The sequence below is a fragment of the Lactuca sativa genome, chromosome 1 (genome assembly GCF_002870075.4).
Source record: "Lactuca sativa cultivar Salinas chromosome 1, Lsat_Salinas_v11, whole genome shotgun sequence".
Classification (NCBI taxonomy): Eukaryota; Viridiplantae; Streptophyta; class Magnoliopsida; order Asterales; family Asteraceae; genus Lactuca; species Lactuca sativa.
Genome location: NC_056623.2, coordinates 16,204,048 through 16,215,814, shown reverse-complemented (window position 1 = coordinate 16,215,814; position 11,767 = coordinate 16,204,048). Strand labels below are relative to the sequence as shown.

Here is an 11,767-nt window from a genome sequence, read left to right as displayed (position 1 = left end):
CCATTGAATATGGATTAGCATAATCATTACCACTTCAAAAAAAACAGATTTTATAAGTCCAAAACAGTTTAGGGTAATGATTCTAGTCCATTTCCAGCACCAAAACTCGAAAATCTGCTCACAGGGCCTTCTACCCATCGAGTGCATGATCCTACTCGACGAGTAGGATGAATTTACTCATGGACTCGTGAAGTCCCTCGATGGACTTGGCGAGTTCATACGAACAGTGAACAATTTTCGACTTTTTCAAGCAGTTTGCATCAAGTATACAGAAAACAAGCCTACGCTCTAATACCACTGATGGGTTTTGAGCATTCTAACACTCCTATGGTGTGCATGCAACCCTAGAAATCTTGGATCTATGTTTTCTCTAATATATATGAAAATTTTATTTTCCAAGGTTTACATCCTAAATAGCATGTTATGTGGAACTTGTAATACAAAATCAAGTAGAATAACATACCTTTTAGTAGCTTGGATTCCTTGATGACTTTGTGAGCCTAGCACCCCAAATGTGATGCCTCAAATGCTTCACACAACACCACAACACTTGGAATACCTTGAGAGAAATTCATTATGACACAAAATTGGCTTGCCTTCTTCTTCTTATTCTTAGTTCCGATTTTGGAAGCCTATGGGGTCCTATTATAGTCGTGTCACAAGTAGGGTTACCACATGCAAACCCTAATTGACATGGATTTTTATTTCCCATGATCCATGGGTTTATAACCCCCATGGACTATCCATGGAGCACCTTATGGTTTTTAGCCCAACTTCATAAACCATTGATCATTAACCCACTACATAAGAATGGATGCTTTACACAATCAACCCTATATATTTAATTAGTCTCCTTTTGATCACCAAATTAATTCTTGACCAATACTAATTAAAGAATATTATTAATACATTAGAACTTATAATATATTAATAAACCTTAAGTGTCCTTTTTCTCATTTTGTCTAATCTAAGTGTTGCAATGCCATGCAACCTAAATGTACCATGACGGGTCGGGTCAAGTACATACCAAATATAGTTATGGTCGGGTCAAGTACATACCAAATATAGTTATGAACTTATAATATATTAATAAACCTTAAGTGTCATTTTTCTCATTTTGTCTAATCCAAGTGTCCTTTTCTCATTTTGTCTAATGTCTATTCTTTTGATCTAACGAGTTAAAATAAAAATGTATTCTTTTGGAATTACATGAAAATAAATGATCTTAGTAGTAGATTTATATTGATATGTAATTATTAATATTACAAAGTAATAAATTCCATGTATTTTTGATCATATACAAGTGTTAAAAATAAAAAAAATACAATTATCAAGTTGTGAACTAAAAATGTTATGAAAAGATAAAAAACGATACAAAGTATGTTAAAATACCATTGAATTAAAAAATATATGAAAAGTAAAAAATTATTACTTTTAGAAAAACTATCAATATAACCGAAAGAAAGACTATTACATGTTATAATATTATTTTAAAAACAAAAGTTTGTTATCTTGATAATCTTTTCATAGTTTAATGACATTTTTAACACACTTTATATAGTTGGTTAATAATTATCAAATTATCATATTTTTTCAGAATAATTTTTAAATATCATATTTACTTTTATTTACCTTTCAAAATATCATATTTATCTAAACTCATTATAGAATATATTAATTCTAAAATCCCTTAGGGAACATTACTTTGTTCCTATTGGGCCAAACTTTTCTTTTTTCATTTTTTTCCTGTTTTTTTGTTATTTATCCATTTTTATTTTCTATAGTGGAGTACACGTTTCATCAATTGTGCCTCTTCCATCTACGTGTTCGTCTTTTCTGCTTCTTTTGTTCCACCACCGCCATTTTTCTAACATGATACAATACGTGTTTGTTTCTTCTGCATCTCCTTGCTTACTAACCCTTTAATCCTCCACCGCTGTTTCATTGATTTGTCTTCCCGATTATTCCACTTTTTCCAATTTCGTTTCTTCTGCTTCATCTCCCCTCCAGTGACCTTGCTTCTCTCTTCCACCACCATCGATGATCGGCCAACCCATGATCGGACCACCACATCGTCTACCTCCTGCAAAGGTTTGCAAGACAACTTCCAACAACTTGGTTCGTCTTCTCCTTCAATTTTGTAGATTAGGTTTAATTTTTGGCTGCTTTTATTGTGTTTTTGGTAAATGAAGTCGATTTATGGTCGGCAATTACGCTATTCTAAACCTCATATTCAGAAATATGACTCAACACTAAAAGGTAATTGACGATTTTAAGCCTTGAACCTCTCTCTTGATCTCTATTTTAAGCCCTAAATCCCAATCTTCCGTTTCTGTAATTATAGGAATTTGATTGGTATTGATTATTAATCTCATATAATATTATTTTGTTTTGATCATATGGATGGTAGGAGCTCTCACATCACCAAGTAAATCCTGATCCAGGTTTGTGTTCTTCGAAAATCGACATTGGTTTCCCCTGATACACTCGAGATTTGCAATCAGGCTGCTGGAATAGTTGGTCCGTGTTTCTCTATTCCTCTCCTTCTATGTGTGTTTTTTTAAAGAGTGTGTATGTGTGTTTGTTTGTAGGTGAAACCTGGTAATCAGGTGAATTGTAGCAATTATATACAAAATTATGTAGAAATAAGTTTGCAATGTGATTTGGTATTTGATTTTGCCTGTTTTAATCAGGTAAGTACGTTGATGCGTACAAATAGCTACACCTAATTTTAAATTTATAACCTAACTAACTTGACTAACTAAATTACACCTAGGCAATGTACCTAGTAAGATTGTAATGTAGTTTAAGTAAGTCGAGGTCGAACATAGGGACAATTTTAATTAATTAATCTAACTACTATTAAGTTAACCTAAGATTTTAGCAAAGTAATGGTTTTTATCTAATTTTACAAGTTCAGATGATCTTAATTTATCAACAACTATCAAATTAATAAAACACTTCTGTTAGTTTGAATGCATTTTTCCTCATGGTTTATATATTAATTATGACAATTCCTGTTGGTTACCAATTAAGATATTATTAGCAATTCAATTCTAAATTTACTAATATTCAATTAATTATGTAGAGCTATGTATGGTCACACATAATTTAACACAAAATCAATTTATTAAATAGAATTGGAGCTATGTAAGATTGAGTTGACAAATACAATTATGTTCATAATATGAGTTCTCTAGCACAACTAAATTCAATAATTCAATTACTTAACTACGATTGGTTCGATCTTAGCTCTAATAATCTAATGCTCACTAAATTACTAGGTATTCAAATTCATGCAAATTAATGGTTACTAAATACATAGAATAAGAAGTTTAAGCAATCTAGTTATGAAATCAAGCATGCTAAGTATAATCAAACAAACACAAGAGATTAATCAAAAAGAAAAGTCTAAATCTATTTAATCAAACCATGAGTTCCAGCTTCATCTAGCTAACATAAGCAACTAGATTTAGCTACTCATTCTAACAAATGAACAAAAATAAATTATAATCAAAAACATGTTTAAAATACCAAAGTAAAAATCGAATTATGAACTTCTTCTTCCTTGGTCTTCAAACCAATTCCCTAGCCTTCAAAAACTCCGATTTTCGACTTCTGGAACCTCTCTAAGTTAGCCAACCTCTAAAAACCGTAGGGATCAAGGTCTATTTATACTTTTTGAAATATCCGTACTCGCGTCGTTAGCAAAGATGTCTCACGTCGTGAGATCATTGTTATCAGTGTTTGACAAGGACACTTGATTCACGATGTTTATCTTCTGGAAAGTCCTAACTCACGTTGTGAGCCTTTAACACTCACGTTGTGAGAACGTGTTTTTCTGGAATTTTCATATTTCAAGCCTTTATCCTCCAAATCTCCATTCTTTAACGCTTTTAGTCAGTTTTCTTCAAAATGCCTTCTTTTTTGCTGCAAAATATACATTAACCTTATAAGTACCATTTATCTATGCAAATAGCCAAAATATTAATTAAAATGTAATCAAATATTGCCTAAAAGTATGTATAAATATGACAATATCATACTTGTACTACTTGTACTGTAAACTCCTTGAACTAGCTAATTGATTGGCAATATTTTCATAATCATGGAACACGACATGTTAGTATCATTCAATTCCTTATGTTCTCAAATCGGCTTGCTATCAAAAACCTCTAACTACAAGAATGAAAAGAATTTTGGAGAAATGGAAGAGTATTGTTTGGATCTGGGACCATGTGTGGGGTTTTTACGGTTGATCCATGTTGTATATGGCCAGAATTAGGGAGAAAGAACTCCTAATTTCATTAATCATTGTAAGACCTGTTAAAATTGGATTTACATTGCTAATTTCCATGAAGTAGAACCTCTGTTCGAGCCTTCGAACACGAAAACAAAAAGTACATGGTCGTAGATTTTAATGAATATCCATACTTATCTCTTAAAACTAAAAAGCAACACATCTTGCCTTTTCATTTGTTTATCATATAATCAACTGTTTAATTTTAATATTCCATTCACTTTACTCCAAATACCTTTTCTAATGTTCTAAATTCTCTTACAACTTTTGCATAAACCTCTCTCTTGATCTCTATTTTAAGCCCTAAATCCCAGTCGATATTCCATTTGACTTTAGGTAGACATGTTAAGAATCCTTTGGCCTATGGTACACACTAACTCTTTTAAGAAAATGAATTTGTTTTTTTTTTTTTTTTTTTTTTTGTAGGTCCTGTTATTACAACTTCAGATTCTCATGGTGTTGGTGAACAATTTTGTCTTACCACATTGGTCTGCTTTCTTTAATGTTGCCTTTCTTTAATTTATAATAAAATTCACTCATATCTCCATGTTTTTTTTTTTCATTTTTGGCCTTCATCTTTTATGTTGTGTTACTAGGTACAAATCTCAGAAAGAAGCATTTTCATTCTCAAACCAGTTTTATCCCCCCAAAAAATGGCTTTATCAATTGGAGTAATGTCCATTCGACCGTGGTTCAAAAAATGATAAGTTTATTCATCTTTTCATTTTTCGGAGCTTTAATTCCAGGTGATGCTCAATACAGTTGCTGCTGCAATACTAGTGCTTAAAATTTGTACAGGTGGTGATTGGCCCTCAACACTTAAAAGGTAACCATTTGATTCAACATGTGGATATTGTAAACGAAAATCAAATGTATAACAGGTTAGCAAATAATTTGTATTAACTTTTTATTCTAAACTTTTTGGATGCTTTTTGATATAATAACTTTCATTTTCGTCAACTTATTTTCAGAATGGTGAAGTTGTTGTACGACATCATGGATGCTCTAATTTTTACAAACACATATGAAGACAGTCGGATGGGATTCGATATGCTGAAGATGTTCAACATCACATTGATCATGGAACTTCCAAAAGAGTTGTTGGCTTTATAGCTGAAAGTGTTCAGGTTAGGATGAAAACTAAATATCACCAGTTTGTCTTTTATGTTATGTCAAATTTGATTACAACTATGGACTCGGAATATTGATCGAAGGGAGTTGGGAGAGCAGTGGAATCGGCCCCAGCTGGAGTTTATATTGCTGATGAAGTTTAAGTTAGATTTCGTAGAACTGGAAGCCATTGTTGGGGTTTCCAAACTCTATATATTAATCTTAATGTTTTTCTACAAATAACCATCAGACATGTCTTCAAATAGTATAAAAATATCATGCGGTTGTAAATAAATCAAAAAGACTATAGTTTAGCATCACTTCTAGACAGAAGGGCAAAATAGTCAACTTTTTCTTTTTATATAACACTTGCTTCAAAAAAATATCATATATCCATTCATAACTACTTAATAGAAAAAGTATTGGATTTTTACAAAGTTGCCTTCATGTGTGTGTAAATGAAAGCAAGATTGAATACTATAATTTCCAGATCATCTGGTCCATTACAATGAATTTTTTTATTTTTTTTTGCCTTTATTAAGTACTTAATTTCAATTTTTTTGATATTTTTTGTATGGACAAATGTTGGTGCAGAAAACCAGGTTTAATGTCACAGCTGTGTAAATTTCCTATTTTTTCCAATTGTTTGGTGTATCCAACCTGCAACGCTGGGTTATTCCCTAGTTATATTTAATTTTTAACAATTTTATATTTTCAAATCATTATAATTATAAAAAAATTACTTGACCATAATGCCCTTAGCTCTTATATGGATGGAATCTGAGTATCTCTATTCTTTCGTGCAAAATTCTGCACATCCATGGTTGCTTGTCTATAATCCTCACAGTACTCACTAAACATTCTTTATCTTCAACGCATACAAATTAGGTGCATCTCTTCATGATGGATCATGCATCCAAAGCAAAACTGTCATATGTGACATAATTTTTAAAAGTCAAACCTAATATAATCCAAATTCCAAATTCAGAATTCACTTTGATACTTTTGCCTTTTTATTTAGAATTTTCTAGCCTACAAGATTGAAGGGTAATGCATATCCATGTTTATAACTAGATTATTCTCATCAAGTTTGAAATTTAATAACTATCATATTTGAGAATTAAAAGTCAAATTTGACCTCTATATCTCTAAGGCTTTAATTTTCTATTAAGTTTATAAGACAAACGGTTAAAAATATCATCAGAATAGGTAAAGCAAAATTCATGTTGGATATGTGCTCTTTTGTGTCGCAACTCGACGAGCAAGAATGCTAATAATGACGCAATATCACATCCAAATACTTGTTAAGGTCAACAAAAGTAAAACTACAATAGAGGTTGCGCATCGAAATCATATTTTTTATCATGACATCATTCAATTTGAATCAATTCAACGATGCAAAGAAAATATGTGCAGTTGACTTGAGTCATTAAAGGATGTACCTTAAAAAGCTTTATATAAATGAATAGCATCATCGTGGGGAGTCAGCAGAAATTGGTGTCAGAGAAACTGTTAGAGTCGCCATAATCGATCAGAAAGAAACTGAGTTCGGAGAGATGGAAACGACAAAATTAAATAGAAAAATATAAGAGCAATATGCGGGTGTTTCGATACAACTACATAAGATCGCTCCAAAATGGTCAATATTAACCCCAACTACTTGTCATAACTGTCAACATTTGTACTTTGTTAGTTAAGTTAGAAAATGCTTGGTTTATAACAAAGCTCACTCAAATCATACAAAAAACTCACAAATAGTAAAGCCCAACATGAAAAATCTAAACACAAATTGATTTAATCATTTTTTATACATAACCACATTTATACATTAATAGCATTCCACATTAGAAACTATTTAGACAAACATGTTTTATACGAGTCTGAACTACATGAGAGCTTTGACCACTCATAATCCAAAAAAAAAACCATCAAAATCTCCCTAATATGAATCATTTATGGATTGTAAGTTGTATATAATGAAAAAAAGAAGTTTGTTTAGTGGGTAATGTGATGATTAAAGAGAAGTAGACATGGATTTGGCACAAAATAATGATATAGGAGGCAGGAGCATTATGGTCAAGTGTATTGGGTAAATATGATATTTTGAAATGTTAATAAGGATGAATATGATATTTAGAAATTAACCAGAAAAAATACGATATTTTAATATTTAATAAGGATATATACATAATTTTTCCTTTATTTTATATAATCTCACCATTATTAAATAATAAGCAATAAGAAAAAAAGTCATTTCTAAATTTGTTTTTGAGCGATTTTCTAGTGTCTTTCTAGTTTCTATGCACCTGATAAACATGATTTAACTACCCTTACTTTTTTATAGTAAATTACACTAAAATCTTCTAGATTATATTAATTCTTTAATCATATCCGTTTTTCATTATTGTAACTCATGAAACATTTTTAACATGTTTCATATAAATGAAAGTGCAGCAAAGAATGAAAATATTAAGAAAATAAACATAGAAAAATGATTTCATTGTTCGGGATAATTGATAAATCACCAGAAAAATGTTAATAACGATCATTTATCTTGTTTGGTTGTATTAAGGGGAAAATTCCAATAAAGTCCTAATTTTTTGGGGCAGTATACGGTTTAATCCGAACTTTAATATTTTGAATAGAAAAAGTCCTGATTATTTTATATTTTGCCAAAACTAACAATTTAATTCTTATTTTTTTTTTCAATAGAAAATGATAGATCATATAAAATTATACAATCGTGAGTTTTCTGTTTAAAAACTAAATGTTGGAATCCAACCGTAAACTGTCATAAAATATTGAGACTTTACCAGAGATTTCCCTTGTATTAAGTAATGAAATAGAAATTAATTTTTTTGCTTTATGTTTATTTCTTTTTGAAACAATATATATATATATATATATATATATATATATATATATATATATATATATATATATATATATATATATATATATATATATATATATATATATATATATATATATATATATATATATATATATAATGCCATTATGATAAATCTTAATTTGTCAAATTATGCATTTTTATGTTTATAATTTTTTCATATAACAATTAGTTTTTACCAAGTATTTTTTATAATTGTCAAACATTTCTTATACACATTTATTGCATTGAAAAATATAATCCTAATATAAAAGAGTAATTTACAAGTAGATCAATATATATATATATATATATATATATATATATATATATATATATATATATATATATATATATATATATATATATATATATATATCATACCACATACACATGCTTCCTTATTTTATAGTCTTTCTATATTTGCTTATCGTTTTGGTAAGTTTATCACAAAAGTTCTCCTAAGTCTCTTTCATCTCTTTTGTCGTTTCCTTATAATAGGTTTCCACATCACTAATTTTACTTCTTTTACATCCATTGCATTAGTTGCTCTTATGGTAGAAGTAATAACAACTTATCCATTTTAGACTATCCTTTAATATGAAGGTGATTGTGTGTCATCTATATATACACAAACAAAAAACATTTGGATATATGTTCCAAAGCTACGACAGTTGCATAATTATAAAAACAATGCCACGAATAATACAGACACCTAAGCGTAACTAATGGCTATCGATTTTCAATCTACTACCAATTTCGATGCAACACTTAAATTGTATACGTACATAAAATTCCACATTAAATTCCAAGCACTCATAGTAATGTTTATGGATTTCCAATCAACCACCAATTTCCATGCAATTTACAACCTCATAACATTGTTATATTCATAAAATAACAATGTACTTTACAATTCCAAGACCTGAATCCATATTCCAGGTCACTTTTATGTTTATAAAATATAACACAATTTCAATACTAATTCAAGCTCCAAAACAAATTTTCCTAATTTCTCAATAATCACCAAAAGTGAATATACTTCTTCTTATTTTGATCAAATACTCATAAAAATATCAATGAGTAAATAAAATTCTTGTTCTTATTTATATATACATAAAAGCTTAAAACCTTGGGCTATAGTACATTTTTTTTTTCAGTTTCATCTTTTGCCACTAAACTTCTTCTTCTCATTCAAACGCCACAATAAATCGCATTCATCTCTTCCTTCTTATCCCACTTCCCTTTCCGTTCTTTCTCGATTTCATTAGTTTATTCATTGTTTTCGACTACGTTTCCTCCTTACTCTATTGCTGATTGTCACGTTTCCCACCGCCCCTCTTCACCAATGGACTGGTCCACTGCCATCGGTTTTTATATGTTTCTCCAAACTTTGTTGCCTTCTTATTTTCCGTTCCCCACCCCTTCACAAATTGAGAGAGATTCACGGACTTCGACACATGGAGAAGAAAACCGCAAACCATTGTCGCCGCATCCGCCGGCGCTGGCCGATCTGGATTTATATCTCACCAGATGCGGCGACCGATGCTTCTCCATCCCGACCGTGCATCTTTATCTCGATTTCAATCGCTATCAGTTTCCATCTTTATACTTTTCAATTTTCTAAATTTTGCCTTCGATTTTGAAGGTAAACGAGAATGAAAAAAGGGGACACTGCCGTAATTTGCATCAACTTCATGAGTAAGTGTGTGGATTGGCTCGCTTTCTACAACTTCACTAAAATATATGACAACTTTCAGGTTCGTTGTATGAAATTATGAATTAGCAAGTAATTGGTTTTAATCTTGGAACAACCATACCTCCCTACCTTCATATCTGCACCGCTTACTTCCTCGTCCACTTTCTCTCTTCAATATTGACACCAGAGGAAAAACTCGCTTCAAAGCTTTGCCTTTTGGTTTCTCCGCTGCTCTATGCTTTGCAGACGCATCACCACCGACAATATCCTGTGTGTTCCCCACCATCTCCTATAGTCACTGCCAACTGCTGACTTCTCTGCTTGAGACTCTGACGACGTCGAAACACGTGGATATGATTCCCCAGAGAGTCGCACCTCAGGCCGAAAAAATATGGGGAAATTGGTTGTCAACGATCAGTTGAATACCTTTATAAATCCAGAAATTAGAAGTAAATTATCATTTCTTTCTACACTATTGCATCTTGTAGTCGTAGTTGAGAATTAGTTGTAAATCTATTTGAATGGTAATGATGCGAATTGAATTTAGTTTGACTGTTTTGGCGGCGAGGTTAAAGTTTATTGGTTTTGTGTAACTTAGGGCTCCTGCAATCAAGTTTGTTAGTGATAGAAGTTGAATCGTGTTTGGTGATTAGATGTGATCTGTTATCAGTTGATCATGTTGGTAGCATGATCTTTTATTATTTGTACTTGTAGTGGCCTAATTGGAAAGCTATTGATGCGTACTCATATTTATGTGAAACTCGATAAAAAATGCTTTCATAGAATTCAACTATTTTTTGTTAAAAGTTCACTTATTGTTAACGTTATTGATGTGAAATTCATGATAAAGCAATGCTTTCTTGTGGTTTTGTTTTAGAGAGAATAAATCATTGCTAATCAGTTCATGTTGCTTTACATTGAATTTAATTATTTAGAAGCCCTTGTCTTGTATCCTTAGGTTCTACCTATTTTCAATATGTTTTAGGGCTCATCAAGCGTGACCTGTACTGACAGTAGCAAGAGAAGCTCTTCTACTGATCCAGAAGATGCACAGATAGTTTACCTCAAGGATAATGTCACAGTTCATCAAACTCAATATGCCACAGAGAGGATCATTGGGCGTTTGAAGTTAATCAAACAAGGTTCTTCACTATATATGGTAATGTCCTACTCTTATTCCTCTAATGTACTATTTTAGTCTTTTATAATTCATGTTCTTTTAGATTATTTATTATAGTAGTAAGATATACTTCTTTTGACATAATAGACATAGATACCTTATAAAGGCCAAAGCTCAAATCCAAGGTTGTCTGAGAAAGGTTAGGCTCTCCTTTTGACCCTTTGTATGTACATGTATATGCAATTATGCATAGACATGTAATCTGTACTGGAACCATGGATGTGATTTTTATGTTGATTTTTGCAGACAAAAATTTTAGCGTTCTTTTGATTCTCATTTTAATTATAACTTCATTTACTAATTAATCTAAAAACCATTTATTGCAACAACACCAATTTTGTTCTTTATTTTTAGATTGTGAACAACATTGTTGATTATCTAGAAAACAAATGGTCCAGGTGGGTCTGTTGGATTTGATAGATGAAGATAGAAGGAAGACCTAACTTTAAAGACACACAACTACATCTTCCCATGCCTTTCTTTCTTGATATGTTATCAGTGATTTCAAGTAGAGGTATCTACTGATCTTTCTAGCAACAATAGTGTAAGGTTAGTCCTGCTTTCATTTTACATTGCAATACAAGTTGA

At 31.0% G+C, this 11,767-nt stretch overlaps 1 long non-coding RNA gene across 2 annotated transcripts; it reads left to right on the top strand.

Moving 5' to 3' along the window:
• The first annotated feature begins 1,730 nt into the window (after positions 1-1,730).
• LOC111916717 (uncharacterized) lies at positions 1,731-6,328 on the top strand. 2 transcript variants are annotated; one of them, XR_006186662.1, is made up of 5 exons: positions 1,731-2,520; positions 4,727-4,788; positions 4,897-5,181; positions 5,272-5,427; positions 5,515-6,328. It is a non-coding gene; the product is annotated as an uncharacterized LOC111916717 (long non-coding RNA). The 2 variants fall into 2 exon arrangements; XR_008228791.1 differs by having other exon boundaries at positions 4,727-5,181.
• The last annotated feature ends 5,439 nt before the right edge of the window (positions 6,329-11,767 follow it).